General features: G+C 39.7%; 1 protein-coding gene across 1 annotated transcript in view; it reads right to left on the bottom strand.

Annotated features, from left to right (window-relative positions):
• The window catches only part of LOC143017692 (uncharacterized), a 73,201-nt gene that overhangs the window by 22,722 nt on the left and 28,478 nt on the right, over positions 1 to 22,001 (bottom strand). The gene's annotated exons all lie outside the window — the stretch shown is intronic.

Genomic DNA, 22,001 nt, shown 5'->3' with positions numbered 1-22,001 from the left:
GTCTGAAATGTGTAAAAAAATACATTTTCCATATATCATGTAAACTCCTGGAATAGCATACATGATAGAGTATAGCCCAAGTTGGAACCATAAATGAATTTGAAATACTTATATACATACATATACCAAAAGGCTCTTTCTCCCTTACAAGAGGGGTGGCTGAGTCAAAACATATACCATATACCCATCTTTCACCCATCCAAAAACCCATTTGTTTTCCTTTCCCATCTTAGCTCCTTTAGATAAGGGGTCATCTCTGTTTCCCATCCACTGCTTGGGTTAGAGCCAATGCAACAATACACAGCACCTTCAATGCAGGGCCCAACAGCCAAAGTTGGCTTACCCAAATTTGCTTTATTACATGGTGACCCTCCTCTCTCATTCACTCAAGAACTATACAGAGCAGACAAGAAGAAATCCATTCAGACTGCACCAATTCCTCATCCATTCATAACCACTCTCCACTCACAACTAACTCTTCCTTTTGTCCTTCCCTACTTGACACTCTTCCCCTCTCCCTTCCATGCTTGAGCAGACATTCCTCTTGCATCCAATGCCCCTTTTACCCTGTCCATACACATCTTCATCAGTTTTCCTCTCAAGTTTATTCCATCACCCCTGCCTTAATACTCTTTTTGCTTGTCATTCTTCACTCATTCTTTCCATATCACAGCATCCCAGTATTCTTTGATCAACCCTATCCGCCAGCTCTCTTTCCACACATTTTTCTTTCTATCCATCCTCATAACCCCCAGCATACTTCTTGAACACTTCATCTCATACACATTTGGCATTTAGGTAAAACAAGCAAATACATATATCCACATTTCAATATAAATGCAAACACATACCCAGACACAAGTATCTTGGAGTATCCTCAAAACATAAACACCAGGAGTCTTAGAGAATACTGAAGTAATTCTGGAAGAGGGGCTATGAATTTTATCTCAACCCAGTAAATAATTAATAGGTAAATACTAGTTCCGGAGACTGAGATCAGATGCATAGCATGAAATATATGAAGAATGCATATGTAACAATGAAAAATTTTGGTCATAAATGGCTTTTTCAGAACATGCCAAAGACGTACCTTCTTAAAAATATTACAAATAATGATTTTGTGCATATATTGGAATAAGTGTGTACCAATGCACCATTTCTTTATATCCATACCGAGCTTTAAAATTTAATCCACTAAATATTCTGTTTACCTTGAAACTGCTTTCAAAGGACAGTCTGAGTGGCTGCAATTTACCTTTAACCCAGTGAAAAGTGTATTTTTCTCCCAGCTGTCTCAATCAAATTGTTGTTGTCGTTCCCTAGACTGTCTGTCCAAGCAGTCCCATCAATCAAATTGTTGCCCTAGGTCTCTCTTGTTGGAGACTCTAATTCACAAGTAACCAACAACTGCCACCAGATTGCCCCATAAGTCATTCAAGTTAGAGATATTGTGTTGTTGTCTGGGTGAAGCTGGAGTCAGGCAATGTAAGATTAGGTGTTCCTTGTCTCCTAATTGGTGTGTGCATCTGGAGCATTTACTTGTAAAGCCAGGCCTATTCTGTGTTGGTACTGTTTTAAAGCTGGATGGTGGCCTAAATGAAGACATGCTATGGTGGTTTTTGCTCATCACAAGAGGGATTTTTCTGTAGGGCTGTCTGGAAGAGTTTGGTGGCGTGAGGGGTTTGGTGGTCAGTATTGGAGAGATTTAAATGTGTATGTGTTTTTGTACTAATGTGTTGCATGGTGCAGATGTAGGTTGTAGATTTTTGAGTAGTATGGTGCAAGTGTTTTTGTCATTAAGTTAGCTAATCTCATGTTACATAATGGGATGGGTGAGTAGGGTTGAGGGATCTTGCATAGAACTATGTGCCTATTATTTGCATGTGCTGAATAAAATAATAAAATCATCTGGCATCAGCCACAAATATATTCTTAATCATGATATCACTCCTCAACAGGTTTATCAAGTTAGTCTTTAATCCTTAGTGGAGTGAATATTTCATTTCAATCAATCACTTTCTCTAATGTTCTCTTGCAGGAGACCTACAGCCCAATAATATCCAGCTGTGGCCACCAGACTGACCCATAAACCACTCAGAGCTTTAACTTGTTTAATTGACTTTGTGATGCTCTCCCACTCCAAACGAAAGATCTTCTTTAATGTGATATATTCTGACATTATGATGTCTATTTCCAGGCTGAGTCTGTGTTGATACTGTTGGTGATGGTAATTTAATCATAGGTAGGTTAGTATGACATGCATTTTGGGAAAGAGTGGTTTAGTCTGTCCTGTAATGTTTGCTTTGTGATTTGTGTTGAGCATGTATTTATGTATTGGTATGTTGTAGGGGCACTGGGAGGAAGTGTCTGGCAATATGAAATGCTAATATTTTATGAGGAGAAAGTTATTGCCACATTGTGGGTTTGGGCTATGTGATGTGTTATGGGTGTGAAGGCTCAAGGGTTCTTGCATAAATTTGTGTTTCATTTTTGTATGTTACTCCATGGGGCAGATTTTGGTCTCTTGAGTATAAATGATGCATGGGTGTTACTTTAGTATATCCTGTTATTTTCAATACTTCATTTTGTACTGTTTATAAATTTTTGTGTTTATCATGGGAAACCCACCTCCTATAGTTGCAGAGTTTAGTGTGAGATATACATGTTCATACACATTAATAGATGAAATAATATAATCTTTCTAAACCACCCACTCCCTTTTAGAAATGGTTTTATAAGCTATCCAATTCCACCATTGTAAGTCATATTTTTTTTTAAATATGTGTTAATAAGAGCATGTTTTACGTGATTTCTGAAGGTCCCCAAGACATGCGCAGCTGTTCATCATCAGTGTAACATCATAGTAGTCAAACATTGTATCTAGACAATAGTCCCTTAGAATTGATTATTGCATACAATTGTGGTTTCTACTGAAAAATGTCGTAGAATTTAATTGAATTTGATAAAGAGGAGTTAGACAGTGGAGTTTGTTCATTATCCATCCAGCCATATAGCCCATAATTCGATGCTAAACATCAAAAGATGACCAGGAAAGGACTGAACATGGTGAAGTTGACCTTCTTGATGATAATGATGAAAATAAGAAGTCCAACCATAGTAATGAAGCAAGTGGGGAGGAACAGGATCAGGGGGAGGAAAATCAGGGATACAGGGCTGAGTGAAAAGGAAATACTGACTCATATGTCTAGGGATAAGCTAGGTCTAAGGCAAAATTAGATCATTATCTTATTCTTAGTGTTAACCTAATCACTGAATTGGTGCTGTGGCCATAGGCCTAACCATGACTTTACTCACCCCTTACCCCCAACCCCCTGGCTGGGCCAAGGAGGGGGGGGTATAGCCATAGGCCTAGATCTAGTACCAGACATGACAGCCTCAGTCTCATGTCATGTAGGTATAGGCCAACAACACAGGCCTTAACTTGGAAGTGTTGGGACAGTCATATTCAGCCCCATGGTCTATCATAGGGCCTAGGCCTACATATGCATGTGGCATGTCATTTGTGTAGGCTGTCATGCACATTTTGTGAATCTGCACAGATTATGAATATTTGTTAAAATGTGCAGCACCAATAATGAATTCATACTTGTGCAGATATAGAATCCACAAGCCATGCACACATTATGAACCTAATCTTTTCACAAATCTTCATAATGTGTGCATATCAAATGGATTCATCATCTGCATGTCCAATTATAAGTTCATTATTGGTGCTGCACATTTTATGTATTCATAATCTGTGCAGATTCACCATATGTGTATTACATAGGCTACCTATAGCCTGTGTTGTTGGCCTAGTGCCAAACACTGCAGTACAATTAGCAATGCCTCACCTCTAGCCTGCAGAATTTGTTGAAGGCCTAACTTCTTTGACTTTTGGCCACTTTGGGGGTCAATCCAATCTGCCTTGGGTGTATCTGCCTTTATACAAGGCCTTACAACTCCCAAATATCCAATAAAATGAACCAGTTCTTCATAAAACTGTCAGGCTCAAAGTGATCCATAGAATGTGCAATGGGCACCCACAATGATCCCTTCTTTCTCCTGGCTCTATTCACCTTCTGCACCTGTTCAGCCCATCAATTTGCATCACTGGGGAATTGAAAGGAGCTCAAACCACTACTTTGCCTATTTTTACACTTGGCAGCTACACAATAATCCATAATTGATTATTTTCTCACAGCTATTCAATAGATTCAATGTTTAACAATGGTGCGTGAATGTTTGGCTACTATAATGTCACACTTCTGAAGATTCCTAATGATAGCCAAAGGTGTGAAGGTGCTGTTTTCAATGTGCAGACCATTTCAGTTGAAAAATAAGGTTTCTGTTGCCTAAATTCAAGGTTAACAGCAAAAATATTTCATGAGAATGGTCGGCAATGCTTTTCTATTTACTCTGCTTGGAGTTTTGAAAAAGTGTCTCTTGTTGTGCATTCTGACCTTTAAGAGGCAGCTGGGTGAGCAATATAATTGAAGTTTTGTAGGGTGATACTAACATCTTACTCTGAGTATGCAAATTTTTCCATTCTTTGAGATACGTTTGTGTGTTCCATATTGCCAGATTTATAGTTGTAATGTTGTACTATTATTATTTCCTGATGTTTTCACGAAGACATATTAATTTTTGTTGTACAGTGGGGTATTTTCATACAAACATAACCCATTTCACACCCCACCCAAACCCCATAAGACAGCTTGTAAAATGGAAGATATACAAATTACTATGTTTGCTAGCAAATAAGATATGCATGAGACACACCTTATTTCACAAGATTTTGTGATAAAGAAAATCGGTGCTGTATTTTGAGAGGGGAAAAAATTATTTTGTGTATTGTCATGTTACCAGCAATAGTGATAGAAATATCATATTAGTGGCAATATTGATTGAGCAACTTTTGTTTAAAAGGGATGGCAATACTCTCATTTTGGTAAATTAAAATGAGAGTATTGCTACTAACACAATGTCAATCAGAGCTCAGTGGACTATTGCTCGTCATAGCCAGGCACCCTTAGTTATACATCACTAACCATTCTGCATTTAGTAATATTCCTGCATTAGATGCAGTGATTTTTACATTAAAAAAAAAGGTGTCTTATGCTCTTCCAAATAAAGTAAATAGGAAATATAGTCTGCTTTTGGTTCATTATTCAAATTTTAGTTGGGTATGCCAAGGAGCTGACACATATGGAGACCTGACAACCAGTGACTGTCCCCTACCTTCTACTACAAGCTGATGACAGAGAAATATATCACAGTAAGACAACAGACATCAGCCCTCCCCCTCCCTTTTTTTTTCTGGAGGGCCAGAGGATTGTTGCCAGCCATTGTGGGGCTATGGGTTTCTAGTCAGTGAAACTTGAGGCTACAGGCTAGTTATTATTGCTAGTTATATTGAAAATTATTTGTATATGGAACCCCACTACACTAGCAGCTGTAACTGTTGTTTTAGTGGTATTGTACTTACATAAAAATGGATTAGAGCTGGATATTATGTGTTTATGTTTTAAATGGTGGTGTTTATTATACTGAGCCCCCAACTCAATGGATCCCCATTTAATGGGTTTCAGAGTAGACACACAAATTCCAATGACTCAAAATAAATTTCTGAGTTCCCTACAATGTGATCACAGTATTTCAAGAACCCATCTTTACAACTGTTGGTAAGTATGATATAAATTACAGTAAATATGTTGAATTTATTATATTTACTGGGTTGATGTCCCACCTTCTGTCCATTAAATCAAGCGATTAATGTATATAACTTTTGTCTTGCTACATGTGGTTGTTGGTTTAAATTTTGATTCACACAATGTGTACCCTGGTCCAAATCCAGCAGCTCCTAATGACTCCTACTTGCCCTAATGGTAAGTGCCTCTTGGTATAAACTCTTCACCGTTGTCATGAAGTAATGTTTGGTTGGACAGTGTATGCAATTATGAGGAGTGTACCTCTGAAGATTATGACACAGGAACATGGTTGTAATACCATTTCCAGATTTGTTTTGGTTAAAGCCACATGATTTCATTCAGTTGAATAAAATCATGTGGAATTAACCAGAACAAAACTTGCTGACTACTTCAACTGTTAAAGTGTTACTATGTCTTGCTTACATAATACATGCATTTACATTTTACAATTTCCATGGTCATGCTGCATACATCTTGTGTACTGGTATTTGTGGCAGTGGTTTAGGTATATATGACCCTCGCTAAGAAATGCAGTTCAAAGAGTACTGGTCTTGTTTGATTTGTTTATAAACAAGTGTTGAAGTTTCTCTTGCTTGTGTTGGCAGGGTTAGTATTTTAAATTATCACAAAGTCTCTGGTCAAAATATCATGGATAATTTTTTTCCAATAAATAAATGAGATGCTGTCAATGTTACTGATGTTGGCATGAATTATAACATGTTCTTGGTTTTTAGTGGTATACAAGAGAATCAGACTTCTATGGGCAGAAGCTGGTGCTGCAGACAAATCGTCAGTAACACAAAGGGCCTATATGATTAGATCAAGTTGTTCAGAAAGCACAGTTTGTGTTGCCACATGAGGGGCAGCTATTCCTTAAGACAGTAACCATTCCTCACTAAAAATTACCCATTCTTATAACAGGATGCCATTCCTGAAGGAAGAAATAACTTCTGTATCTATGAAAAATTGCTGCTTACAAAGGAAGTGGTGATACAGGGGGAGAGAAATTTTGAGAGACACTATCAATTGCATTCAGGATTAGTGTGCTCAGGGCTAGAGAAATGAAACTCATGGCTAAGGCTGGGGCTGTGTGGATGGAGAGATAGGATGAGCAGGAGGAGGAGTAGTAGTAGCAGGAGTAGTAGAAGTGGTTGTAATAGTAGTAGAAGTAGTAAGAGGAGGAGGAGGAGGAGAAGAGGATGGAGGAGGAGAAGTAGGATGAGCAGGAGGAGGAAGAGAGGTAGGAGTACGAGGAGGGGGAGGAGATGAAGGAGGAGGGGGAAGGGATGAAGAAGAAGAAGAAGGAGGAGGAGGAGGAGGAGGAGGAGGAGGAGTAGGTGAAGAAGAAGAAAGAGGAGGAGGAGGAGGAGTAGGAGCAGGAGGAGGAAGAGGAGTAGGAGGAGGAGCAGGAGGAGGAAGAAGAGCAGGAGGAGGAAGAGAAGCAGGAGGAGCAGGAGAAGGAAGAGGAGCAGGAGGAGGAAGAGGAGCAGGAGTTGGAGGAGGAAGAGGAGCAGGAGGAGGAGAAATATGATGTGGAGATGAAGGTGGATGGGAAGGAGACAGATAGTGGGGGCCAGCAGCACATGGATTACTCTCTAGCAGGCTTGTGGTAGGGATGGCTGAAGATACTGGGCTAAGGGACGTGTTTATAGGTTTCATGCTGGAAATTGTGGTCACTGGTAACAGTGGCTGCAGGGACTCTAGGGTGGTAATAGACATAAGGGAAGAACTAGTTGAGGATGTCATGGTAGAAGGCATTACTGTAGATAACGAACTTAAGCCAGAAGAGGAAGATGGCAACATAGTCAAGGTAGACAGAGAAGAGTCAGGGGAAAAGGTTGTCAAAGGGGTCAAAGTGGTGGTGGTGGTGGAGGAGGGAGACATGGAGGAGAGAGCTGAAGCTTCTGGGGAGAGGGCTGATGAAGGATTGAAAGTATGAGGAGAGGAGGAAGGGAAAGTAGGAGACATGACAAAAGGTGATGGGTGTGTGGTAGGGCAATTGGAAAAAGAGGTCATCTGAGAGGCAGGGTTGCAGGAGATCAGGTTGGGAGGTGAGGGATAAGAGGGTGAGACATGGGATGAAGCCAGGTAGGAAGAGGTGGGTGAATATGGTGCCTCAGGAACCAGACCAGACCCAGGGGAGAGGGATGCCATTGGAACAAGTCCTGAACCAGATATGAGGCTGGAACTTGAGATTAAGCTGGAAGTCTGCATGAGTGAGGAAGTTGAAGCTTCAGGGGGAGGAAGAGACATGGCAGAGGAGTCAGCTGAAGAGGAGGCAACAGCAGCAGAATCCACAAGCTGGTTACTGTCTGTGTCAGAAGGGTAGTTAAAGCCAACTAACAAACCCTCTCTAGGCCATGAGTGACAGTGAGAGGAAGGTGTGGCTGATGGCTTGGTGGCTGAGGCAATATCAATACGCTCATAAGTCTTACTGTCACACTGGTATTGGTGATGGCAGTGACAATGATGATGATGGTGGTGGTGATGATGATGATGATGATGAGAGAGATCAAAATGGCAGGAGGTACTGCCAGGATATGTGGCCATGGTGGCACCTAAGCTATGCCGTTCACAGGAAAAGTTGGATTTCTTAGCATTGGCTGCATCACTTGAAACATTTTTGATATCCTTAGTGGTGGTGGCGACTGGAAGGATAGAGAGAGATGAGGATGCAGGGGTTATGGTGGTGGTAGTGGTGGTAGTGATTGTGGTAGTAATGGTTGCAGTGGTGGAGGACGAGGGGGCGTGACCCTACTCATCCAGCCAGGCATACTCGTTCAACTCGTAAAACTCATCCCCTCTAATGGAGCCGCTGGCGTGCGTGCGGATATGTCGCGCAATATTTTTAGCTGAGATGGCCTTGTGACACACTGGACAAGTCTTTTTCCCCTCCGTCTTTCTTGGGTCAGCATCACCTGTAAAGATGAGAGACCGGTTGAAGTGGTGCTGAGACTGAGACCCGTGGGGCATGTGGCAGGCAACCAGACACGCAGACATGAAGGCAGGGAGGCAAATGGGCAAGATATGGTGGCATCCATCAACTGATCTGGCAGGCAAGCCAGCAGCAGGTAGGAGGAGGAGGAATGGGATGAAAGAAGGGTTGCCTGATAAGACAGCCACAACCCTGAGACCTCCCTTCACCCAAGTGCTGTTTGACACACCCAACTTGATTCTGAGACAATATTTTCAAGGGCTGTGAAGAGTATGGGAGATGCAGGGGAAGGAATGATAGGGAGAAGATATATTAGATGCTTTAGAATCTGGGAAGAGCAGGAATAGGGGTTACAGGGCATAAGGTAATGGTGGGGTGGGGTAGTCAGTGGGCCATGAAGGAAACACAATAAGAAATAGGCAGAAAAGAAAATAAGGAAAAGAATGGAGAATGTGCATAGAAAGCCAGGAAAGAAATGGTAGTTTACAGTGGGCCCATGCTGCACTTAAGTGTCATGCCTTCAAGGAGATGCCTCTTCCTCTCCCCCAAGACCATTCAGGACCCCAACGCAATATATTCCTAGAGCAAACAACTGAACACTAAAATATTTCTGATCAAAATATAGTATGAATACAAACAGAAACATTTACTTTATACAGATGGCATATCTTATGAAGCAACTACAAAAGAACATGCAAAGGTCTCAATGCTTGTTACTTCATATTTCTAACTTTATAAACTCATAAAAGTATCTATCATTGGCATTTAATAATATTTCTGTGTAATATGTGCTTGGTAACACATACACCCTGACATACACACCCCATTCACACAGTCAACACATACAATGAATGAATAATACATGACACACATACATTAGTGGGAACAGCATGACTTAGAGCAAGATCTACAAAATATGCTTTCTTTTATGGAATGATGGAGGCTGTCACAAATTACACTACAAGAAATATCATAGTTGATTTTGTGCACTCTTAAAAAACATCTTGAGGTGGTTTGAAAAATGTAAGAGGAGCCTCTAAGGAAGAGAAAATTGCAACACAAGAAATCCTATAAAAATAAAATACCCTATAATCAGCATGTCTTCATACTACATCTTATTGACAAATACTGTCTATCTATATACCAAGGGCTTTTTTCCCCCCTACAAGGGAGGTAGCCTAAGTCAAAAGGCATATACCCACTCCCACCCATTCCACTCCCATCCACCACCCTTTCCTCCCTCTCATCTTAGCTCCTCATAGATGATGGGTCATCCCTGTATCCCGCCCATTGCACTGGGTCAGAAGCAATGCAGTAAGACACAGCACATCCATAGCTAGGCTGCTTTGCTCAATCGACAACCCCCCCTCTCCATCCCCTCATGCAGAAAAAAAAAGAAGATGGGGAGAAATCCTTTCACAATAAATCAACATATTCACACATAACCACTCCCTACCCTACAATCCCCCTCCCTTCCTTGTATCACAATATCATCTATACACAGCCATTCTCCACTCACCCTTATCTCCTGCCTTCTCCCTTCCTTGATCAACAGACATTCCCCTTTTGCTCATTGCCCCTTTCATCCTATCCATCCATCTCATCCTTGGTCATCTCTTCAAGTTAACTCCTTCTACCTATGCCTTCCACACTTCTTTTAACTAGTCTTTCTTCACTCATTCTTTCCATGTGTCCAAATCATCCCAATACTCTTTCATCAGCCCTATCTGGCATCTCCTTTTCCACCCCTGCTCTCCTCCTCACCTCCTCATTTCTCACTCTATCTGACCTTGTAACCCCTACCATACTTCTCACACACTTCATCATGAATACATTTAAACTTTTCCTCCCCTCCTCTCTTAAATTCTAGGTTTCTGCCTCTCTTAAATTCCAAGTTTCAGCATTGCATGGGGGGCAGAGAGGAAAAGTTTAATAAATACTAAAAATAATAATAAAAAGCTTGATAGATACAACAGGCAAACTTCCTTGTCACAAGGTTGTGAGGGCTATTGATCTCCTGCAAAGGAGACTGGAGGTAAAGGACTGCATAATCAATCTCAATAACCTAGTTTTCACTTAACTTTAAGTAACTCATTTCTGCAAAGACCTAAACCAACTCATGATTTTTTTTTTTTTTTTAAGTTGTGGCTGTTTACAAAAGTCAGCCTTACTGTATGCATATGAACAGTGATGAAATCACACATTCATTTTTGCACACATGACATTACTAAGATGATGCATTTATACATCAAGTAAAGTATCTTCTCTCACTTAAGATAAAAATAACAAATTTTATTATATTCATATGAAATTTAACAAGATTTAGATTTTAATTTGAGTGTAGAAAAAAATGGGGCACATGAAGAATTGTCACCCCAGAATGCCCACATGAAGAACGGTCACCCCATGAGATCCCACCTGAAGAATTGTCACCCCAGTACGCCAAATATCAACAGTGGAACAAAGATTACGTTGGGTTAGGTTAGGTTAGGTTAGGTTTGGTTGGGTTGGGTTGGGTTGAGTTAAGTTAGGTTGAATAAGGGTTATGCTTATTGTTATCAACTTATACAACCGAAGAATCATAAACTCAGGATGGCCCACATGAAGAATTGTTACCCTAGGATAGCCCACATGAAGAATTGTCACCTTGTCGAAGACCGGGGTGACAATTCTTCATGTGATCCAAAACTCCACTATCACAGATATGCACTCAAATAATATATCTAATTATCCAGCGACTGCTCAGGGCTAGCCTAAAGACTATTCAGGGAAGACTGATATTGTTTTTCCTGTTAATAGTGGGCAGTGCAAAACTGCATTTACATAAATTTACTTATTAGTCATGATAAGAGTTATGCTTGTGGGAGTCCTATTTCTGTGTTTCCATCTGTCAAACTTAGTTTTAAATACACATATGTTGTCTGACTACCATATTTTTTCCAATGAATCAATGCATCCATAAGGAGAACTGCACTTCTTAACATCCTTCACACAACCTGGCTTTTTCAGTTTCTAAAAGTCTTTTTTTTCACAATATAAAAACTTTTTGTCAATTATGCCCCCTCCTTTCTTAGTGCCAAACACTGCTATCATATCAACTTCCTCCCTTCTTTTCTTAATACTGGCAGTTCCAACTTATTTAGTATTTCTTTGTATGTTCTACCGGCTAGCCTGGGAACGATTACATATATAGCTCTTTACACTTTTTCCTTTTTTTGTGTGCTTTAGAGAAATGTGAAGGTGAACCAAAGAATAACAGTGGAGAGCGACCTATCAGATTGGGTAGATCAAATAATACTAGAGGTGGTTTGGGCATATGAAAAGAATGAGTGATGAAAGAATAGCAAAAAGAATGTGGAAAGTGAAAGCAGATGGAAGAAAGCTGAAAAGAAAATTAACAGTGAGATGGACAGATTAGGTAATTGGGGCCTTGTATACACAAGGAAGGTCTTAGAGCAGGGTTGAGAGAAAACACAGGATAGAAATGAATGGAAGATTGTGAATGTATGAAAGAATGACATGGCCTGACTGGATGTTCTTCTCATCTGCTCTGTAAAATATTTCGAGTGGATGAAAAGGGGAGGGTCACCATTTAATGAAGCAGTGGGAACAAATCAGCTCTGGCTGTTGGGCCTTGCTGTGGAAGCACTTTGTCCCACTCCATTGCCTTTAACTTGAGCAGTGTGGCAAAGAGGGATGACCCTTTGTCCATGAGGTGCTGAGATAGACCAATAAGAGTTTTTCTTTTAAGTATACAATGTGTGTGCTTTGATTTAGCCATTTCCTTATAAGGGAGAAAAGGCTTTGGGTGGGTGGGTATATACCTATATTTACACACAAAGATGGGACACCATGAGCATAGCTCCCTTTCCTGTAGGATACAACTAGGTAAATACAGATGGATCAAGGTGTAGAATGTTTATGAACTTCTTTGCAGATGACACAAAGCTCCTAGGGAAAGTAAGTACAGAAAAGATTGTGAATTGTTACAGAGAGACCTAGACAAAGTCTGAGAATGGAGTCAGAAGTGGAAAGTGAACTTCATTAAGTATTCCGATTTTTTGATTTCCTCATGGTTTCAAGAAAAAAAAAATGTAGTATAATGGAATTTGGAAAAAGTAAAAATAGAATATCAGAACAATGTAAAATTGGTGCAAAGAAAGTAAAGAAAGTTGGTTCCGAAAAGTGCCTTGGAGTAACCATCACCAAAGACATGTCACCAGACAAGCAGATAAACAAAATAGTTGGAGAAATCTACAATTTACTAAGATCAATAAAGGCGGCTTTTAATAACTTGGATTAGGTAATGGTAAATAAATACTAGTCACACTGATAAGACCATGATTGGAGTATGCTGCAACACTATGGAGATGGGACACACTGAGCATTGCTCCTTTTCCTGTATGCTACAATTAGGTAAATAAATACACACAATCCTGACCAATAACATAAACAAATTTAATCCAGACAAAATAATCTTCATAACTTCCAAACTGCAATGAACAAGGTAGAGCCCACTATTCAGTATCTCTTAGAAGTGGAAGAGAATGATTCCCTCCCTTTCTTAGGCACACATCATGAAACATGACAACCAGCTAAAATCTAAAGTTTACTTACAACCCACAAATAAAAATTATTTAATTCATTTCTACTCCCACCATGACATCAGATTTAAAGGAGAAGGGATAGGTTTCTTCCTCAGGGCACTCAGGATATGCAGTGAAGAACACCTAGAGGAAGAATGCTGCTATATCAAGGAGGCATTTTCAAAATTAAAATTCCTAGTTTTTCTCATTCATCAGCGCAAGAAAAAGGCAACTAAGATTCTGGAAGACCATAGACAACAAAGTAGGGCAACAGAGTGACTTGTTTTATCAACTAGTGATGTTGCCACCAATTTTGCTTTGATTCTAAAAGCCAGCCATTTGGAAATAACATGCCAGACCAGTAGGATAATAAATGACATCTTGAGGATGAGAATACACATCAGTGAGAAGCCTGACAATAAAGTACTGACAATAAAGCCAGTGTCTATCACATTCTGTGTCTGGGATGTAACAAGTTCTACATTTGGGGAACATCGTGGAACCTGAAAACCTGGATCCAAGAACACTGATACAATGCCATGATGTCGCCACCAATACATGTGTTGTACACAGGAACAGTAGCAACTACCTGATGGACTAGGAAAAGGCAGACCTAATGGTACATGAGTCCTATAAAATCTGAAGAAAATATTTGAAAGTAGCCATTACCCAAGGATCCAATATGATTGAACAAAACAGAGGGATGTTTAATATTGCACTCTGCCTGATTCCTTTGCTTCCAATTCCCAACAAAATTTTAGAGTGCTATCCTTAGTTGCCTTACACACCTTTTCCCTCACATGCCTTTTGTCTGTCATCAGTGGAAAATTGCCCCTTCACCTCATTTCTCCCCTTTTCAATTTGTTCATCAGCAGTGAACAAATGATCTGTACATAGACAATTGCTTCCTCTCCTCCTTAACATTTCCTAGGTTCTGCTGACCTTCCCCTATTCCCCTAGATCCTCCTATTTAATCTCAGTTATGTGTAAGAGGCTGGTAGACAAGTGGATAGAGAGGTCGATAGAGGGGTAGGTGGCAAGAATTTCATTTTTATGAGTTGGATGTTTGGTAAACAACTGTTCGTAGGCAAAAATATTACACAACCTCGCCCCTCATCTAAATGTTTACAAACAGCCACTGGGGACCCAATTTCATTACTCTATAATGTTCATTATGCTGATGTAACAAGATGACTAAGTCAGTGGTGCATCGATTTTGAGATAACTTGAGTAAGCAGTATTGCTTCAGGGGTTTGTTACAGCCTTTCAGATTGGAGAAAGGGAGGAGAAAGTCCAATTGGTTCACGAGAGGTACTTAGATGTAAAAGTAAAGATCATTCGACTAAAGAAATCATGACATCAATGCGAACTGACCTAGTACTAAAATTGAGGATTCCAGATGGGAGTCCCTTGGTGTAACTTGACTTACCAAGTGTTTTATTATTTGGGAAGAAAAGAAAGAAAATTAAGCTCCGTTTAATTCCCCTCTTTTAGACAGAGTAATACTACTGAGAATTACTACAAATGAAAACAGAAAGTGACTAATCATATTTAACAAGACAGTGGTAAAAAGTAGAAAGTAAGAGATGTAATACAAAGTAAAAGCACAAAAAAAAGTTGGCCCAAAGAGATGACAACAGTGGTGAAAGGGAACAGTGGACGAGTAACATATGTGTACCATGATTATGTACTTGATAAAGCTGTACCAAGCAAAACATCATACTAATAAATGCTTCATTCTCACATTGTGTTTATTCTTATAAGGTTTAGTGAGTGGAGGCAAACAGAGAGGACCCCAAGAGCATAGCTCCAACCCTGTATACCACAACTAAGCAACTAGGTAAATACATACAGTGTTTCTGCAAGCTTAATGAAGCTCATATTTCATGATTCACTGGTTCCACATTGTGGCATAGTGTACAGTGCAGCAAAATATAGCACAGCTCAGTATAGCATGACATGGTTATGCTCTAATCAGCTGTGACAACTCTTGAACAGATGGCTGGCCAATTATCTGGCAGGTAGGAATGCTTATGTGTCATATAATGGCCAATCATCGCACATCAGAAACATTAAGAACGGAGTACCACAGGGCTCAGTTCTATCCCCCACACTATTTAATCTATACATGCATGACTTACCCACGCCAGACACCTCAGAAATACAAATCTCTTCCTACGCAGACGACATAACAATCACATGCACACATCGTAACACAGACAAAGCTGCAGAAATAATCCAGCCATACTTTGACACACTCAACACATGGTTCATCACAAACAGACTCAAAATAGCTCCAACCAAATCTACAGCAACACTTCTCACCAACTGGACAAAAGAACACAAATACATACCTCATCTCTACATCAACAACACTCTAATACCGCACACAAACACACCGAAAATTCTTGGTGTAACATACGATACATCCATGTCTTTCAAACAACACATCACAAACATAAAAAACAAATGCACACCCAGACTTAACGCACTTAAGTCAATCACTGGAACAACATTTGGACAAAACAAAGAAACTAATATAACAATATACAAACAATGCATACGCTCAGTGTTGAATTATGCGAGTCCTGCATGGGCTCCTAATCTCAGTGAGACACACCACAACACCCTTCAAATCATACAAAACAAAGCCCTAAAAACAATTACAGGCTGCACAAATACAACACCTACAGACCATTTACACCATGAAACAAAAGTCCTCAAAGTCAAGGACCACCTCGACATGAGAGGCACACAAACACTTGCCGCAGCCACCACAAACACATTACACCCGCTACACTACATAGCAGAACACCCACACACACCAAGAAACATTAAAACAACACCCAAAGACCTTTATCACGCACAGATACTCTCTTCTCTTCCTCCACAACCACCAAATACCAGCCTCCAGAAACATATTCATAATCATATCACTCACCGCTCCATTAACACACTGAAAGACAACACACTGCTGCATGCCAGACCCCCTGATATCCACCCTTCTGAATCCTCTCTCCCACGAAAGGACAGAGTCCACTTGGCCAGACTGCGGTGCGGTCACCACCCAGCACTTCTAAGCTACCAGAAGAGGCTGGATGACCGCATTGTGAACAGCTGCCCAGGATGTAACACTTCACCCCATACCATACAACACATAATGGAAGACTGCATTATACACAATCATGCACGCAAACAACACAACATACGCTCTATAAAGGATTTGTGGGAAAACCCAGTTTCAGCTATGGCATTCCTTGGGGAGACGGGACTGCTCGGACAGACAGTCTAGGGAACGACAACAACAACAACAACTCTTGAACAAGAGCTCTTTCAGCCAGCCAGACGTACGAGGGTCATGCATACTAGGCATGACCATGGTGCAATATACACGAGTAACTGTTCAAACAGGCACCTAGTAGGATAATGAGACTTGTAAGTAGGAGTGTAGCCATTTGGAAGCATGCTGATGTCACACACACATAACTGCACCCAGAGTGTGGAGCTGGCAAGTAGTTGCAAACGATCTAGATTAAACACTTGGCAATGTCTTCACCTTGCAAGGCAAAAGACACATGTCCTGTCAGCATGGCAGGTCCCTCCTGTACACATAACCTATCGATTAATAACCATATAAATTGTCCTACATGCATTTCACTGTCGCCCCCTTTGCAACACTCGTGATCTCCTAGATCTTCCAATTCCCATTATCTGAGCTTTTTATTATTTCTATGGGTTTCTGACACATTTATATATCAATAACCATCATCACACTTAGTCTATATGCCTCTTGTCTGGAATAATTGACAAGCCTCATGAGCAACTAACCCATTTCCTCCCCCCCCCCCCAAAAAAAAAGCCATCCCATAATGCAGAGAAGAACTACTCGTACTTAAAACCATCCCCACTCTCCTCCTCACTTCCTCATTTCTCACTCTATCCAGCCTAGTGCCCTTACCATATTTCTCAGGCATTTCATCTCAAACACATTTCAATTCTTCCTTTCTTATGTTTCATGTTTCTACCCCATACAGTGCTGTCAGCACAATCACTCATTCATACAATCTCCTCTTAGCATTCATTCCCAAATGTCTATTCTTCATTACACTTTTTAATCTCCCAAGGTATTTACTTGCTTCTCTCACTCTACATTCTACCTCTACCTCCACTTCTCCCTTTCCCACCACATCTGCACCCAAGTATCTACAGCTATCTGCTTCCTCCAGTCTCTCCTTTGATACTCACTTCCAATTTGCTACCATCCTCTCCCCTTGTACATTTCATCACCTTATTTTTACCCACATTTATCTTCAACTTACTTCAAGTAGCAACAAGGAGAAAAATACCCAGACTAATGAGCCTTTCCACTACATAACAGTTGGTCAATGGTACCAAGAACATATAGGCCTACCAAGTAGTATAGTTATTGGAAATGCATGAATACTGACTTCTCAAAAAAGTGTACACTGCAATCCCCCTAATTTTTGCATTAAAATTTGATCATAAAAACTCACACAATACTCAAGTGTGTATACTTTCTCCGCCTCTTTACACAATTAAATTAAAACTGGCAGCTGCTCCCCTCCTACTACTACACAATGACAATGCATCAGTCCCACACAAATATAACAGTTTCTTCCAATAGTTCTCTGACAAGGCCCAAGGACCACTGCCATTTACTGTGATGCAATGGGTTTCTTGACAACAATATCATTAGCATTTACCATTATCATCACTATTTCTCCACAACTTGTAGCTTCTTTCTCCCACAGGAGCATCAATATTTCCATTCAATCTAGTCTCATAAACACATGTATAATTACTGATCTCTAACCTGATCAATATAATTTTGTCTACATTAGTAACACCACTTTCAAGATGTGTTCATACTGCGTATTTAACTGTAATTTTTCCTGTGAATGTAAATACAGTCGAATTTGAAAGTGGCATATACTAATATATGTGCACATATACATAGGCGTTGCAATAATATGTAGGCAGGTAAATTGAAATGCTGGTTAAAAGAAGCCATTTTTATTAAAAGTAAACAATAAGCTCCCTTTAAGGTGATGCTGTAAACTGAACAAATAACCTAATTATTAATTATTGCCCAAAAGAGCTGACCAGAAAGTCTTTGGGTGAAGTACGTGGGACTTGTCCTTATAAAGTTTACCCTGTTCAAGAATACTGTGATCTCATTCATTTATTCTGACTAATAGCAGACAATTTCATTCAACTGAGGGAAATCATAAAATTTCCAAAGGAGTTAAACCTACCCTGATTAACCCATCATGAAACAGAATCCTTTTAATTTTACTTATTCACTATGATTCCAACCAGATTTTTTTTGCCATTTAATAAAAAAAACTCATTCGCTCTCCAAAAGGTTAAAGAATAATAAAGAAATCTAAACTTTAAAACTAAAATAGGAAAAGAAAGAGAGGGAAAGAACAAAGAAGAAGAAGAAAATGAGGAAGAAGGAGAAGAGGAAGATGATGAAAATGAAAAATAAAAAGGAGAAAAAGGAGAGTGAGAAAAAAAAGAAGGAAGTCTTGTAACATTCATAGTAAAGGAAGTCACACTAGTCCACAACACACCATATTCCTTGGTTCCTGCTTTTCTACAACCAATCCAGGTGCTGACTCAGACTAAGCATAAATCTTGCAATATTTCAGCAGTTTTTTAGGAATTTGTTCCTTAAACTGGTTGGAACTGAGGTCTACTGTTTCACAGCATTCAGCGTATAGTGAAGCAGCTTGATGAGCCTCCCACACCTTTCCCATGTGAGATTCCATCCCTATTCCATATGACCACAAATTTCACTACTAGCAGCTCACAACAGCATTCAAATTTGTAAGGTTTGGTATAATGGGGTCAAGTGATTAAACACTACGAGACCAAAATAAAAAGGCTCAACACTTCTACTGAACATTACTGTCTCCTCTTCCACAAATGTGTATGGTGAGGGAAAGCTGCTAATTAGTCAATTTCACTAGGTTGATTTTTACACTTGCTGGAGAATGTATTGCAAAAGCAAGAAGATTTCAATGTTGCTAGTATTGTGGACCAAATGTGTTTACTGAATGTGCAACTTCTTTTTATTATTTCAATAATTAGGTGATTCAATCCCACCACCCCACTTCCTGCACCTGATTATTTTGATGTCCAACTGATTATCTCTTTTGCCATGGCTTGTGACCTGAATTTAATTTCTAATGGATGCATTCCTCAGCTAAATCAAGCAGTCTTATAGTACCCTGAATAAAAATGTTGTAAAATAAAGGGAAAGGGTTGATATAGAGTTGAGAACAAATACAGAAGGACTCTCTCTTTGTTAAATCAAGTTACTTCTTAGCAGCCAGACTAAACACAAGACTTGATTAATTAACCAGTTATCCCAGGTCTCTTTTGCACAAGACCCGTGGCCCCCAATTAACCAGCTACAGTCCCTGGTTTGGTTATCTTGTCACTCCAGTAGAAGTTGTTTTGGTGTCTAGATAGGGTGAGAGTGGGGCAATATAGGATAAGCCATTCAGTGTCTTCTGTGAGGTGATTGCATCTGGGGAAATCCGAGTCTGTGGTCAAGCCAAATGTATTGGTACTGACTCAGTGATGGGTGATGGCTTGAATACAGTCATATCAATGTGACTTTTGTATGTAATTGCCAGTTGCAAACAAGTCTATCAAAAGAAACATCATGTGAAGATGGGGTTTTTGTTAGTATAATGTTTTGCTTGTTTGAGCTTTATCAAGTACAGGTACTCCTCGTTTAACGACGACAATTGGGACCAGCGCGCCGTCGTTAACCGAATTGGTCGTTAAGCAAAAGTGTATACATATACGTACATGTACTGCATGTACAATGTCCAGCAATACATGTATCTTTATTTTCGTGTATTTTCCCTCTTTTATATAGTACATTAAAGCTTTATTTACTGTTTATTTACGGTGGTTAGGTTCCTAAAATTTCCGTAAATGACCAAATCCGCGTATGCTGACATTCCATATTGAATACCGGGGTATTTTTTTAGTTTCGACCATGGGCGCAATATAGCAATAGAAAATTAATTATTAATTTTGTAAATTAAAATGTATCAACGTAATATGCAATTTTGTGGGCGGAAATGAAAGTAAAAAATACCTTGCTACAAGAAAATATGCTAATGAACGAAGTCGGTAGCATAGGCTCGGGACGCCATCTTGTCGTCTGCCAACGTCTCTCACGACGACGACAACGAGGACAAGCCGGATGACATTTAATTTGCAGGTAATGATTTATTAAACACAGGTTAGGTTATTTTAGTTTAGGTTAGACGGATTAATTTATCATCCTTTCATTTCTTAGACATCGGCATCTATCATAACAAACATGGTGTACCATTCGTCCGACATGACTTCGTTACTTACGAAATCTGTTTTAGCATTTTCTTTTTCATTTCCGCTCACAAAATTGCATATTACGTTGATACATTATAATTTACAAAATTAATAATTAATTTTCTATTGTTATATTGCGCCCATGGTCAAAACTAAAAATTTACCACTACCGGTATACACTGTACCCCAGGTAGTTTTTGCAGCTTGCAGGATGGTAATGTAGAACTAAGCTTCAGAACACTTTACCTCACAGCTAATATCCACCGTACAAGTTCAATTATAACATCATACAAATTTGCCTCAGCCAACTTAATTATCGTACACGACGTCATAACTTCGGGAGATTTACGTTAAACGACGTCATAAAGCCCGTCGTTACTCCGAGTTGTCGTTAACCGAGTAGGTCGTTAAACGAGGAGTACCTGTACATCAATCATGTACTAATATAGGCTCCATCCTTATGCAGTGTGTCTTGATAGAATGTGATCCTTGTCTGTCAAGGGAGTCATTTCTTGATAGGGTTAATGTTTGGGCAAGTTTAGTGACGTACTGGGTTTTAGAGTATTTGATTTGTGACCTGGGTGTGCACATTTTGTTTGACAAGTTCTGAAGTATCAGTAGGAGGTTGTTGTAGATGTTTGTGCAATATGATGCAATATACAATCTCTATAATATGGTAAGATTTGAGTAAATTTACTTTTTTTATATTATTGGACATGGAAAGAATTCTCTATAAATAAATAAAAATGTCTGGTAAAAGCTACAATAAATATATAATAAAATACAAGAAAAGATATAATCAAGCCTGATTTAACCCTATGACTATTTACAGGGTTTGGATCTGCTTAGAGAATCATTTGGTAGAAGCCACAGTAAATGCATAAATTGGTAAATCAAGATAGGCCCATCCCTTTAATCCTTACAAAAAAATAAACAAAAAAATAACAATAATAATAATGAATATATATAATAATAATAATTAATGAAAACATACATTTCCCAATGTTTTTTTTTCCTTCCTTACAAGGGATGATGTTGTGATGCATGAGGTGGAATAGGTGGGGGGATGGGGGGTGAGGTAGTATGTGTGAGCAAAATTTGATGCAGTCCAAAGGGATTTCTCCCCGTCTTCTCCTTTTATGCATGGGGGGACGGAGAGGGGGGGGGGGGTCGCCGATTTAATGAAGCGGCCTTGCTGTGGATGTGCTGTGTCTTGCGACACTGCTTCTGACCCAGGGCAGTGGACAAGGTACAGGGATGACCCGTCATCCGGTAGGTGCTAAGATGAGAGGGAGGGTGGAGGGGTGTGGAGTCTATTCAGGGATGGAATGGGTGGGAATGATTTTATGCCTTTTCCTTTTTTGGCTACCTCCCTTGTAAGAGGGAAGAAGC

This window comes from Oratosquilla oratoria, chromosome 3, assembly GCF_046742065.1.
Source record: "Oratosquilla oratoria isolate Oo_2021 chromosome 3, ASM4674206v1, whole genome shotgun sequence".
NCBI classification, from domain to species: domain Eukaryota; kingdom Metazoa; phylum Arthropoda; class Malacostraca; order Stomatopoda; family Squillidae; genus Oratosquilla; species Oratosquilla oratoria.
This window is presented reverse-complemented; position numbering and strand designations above follow the sequence as displayed.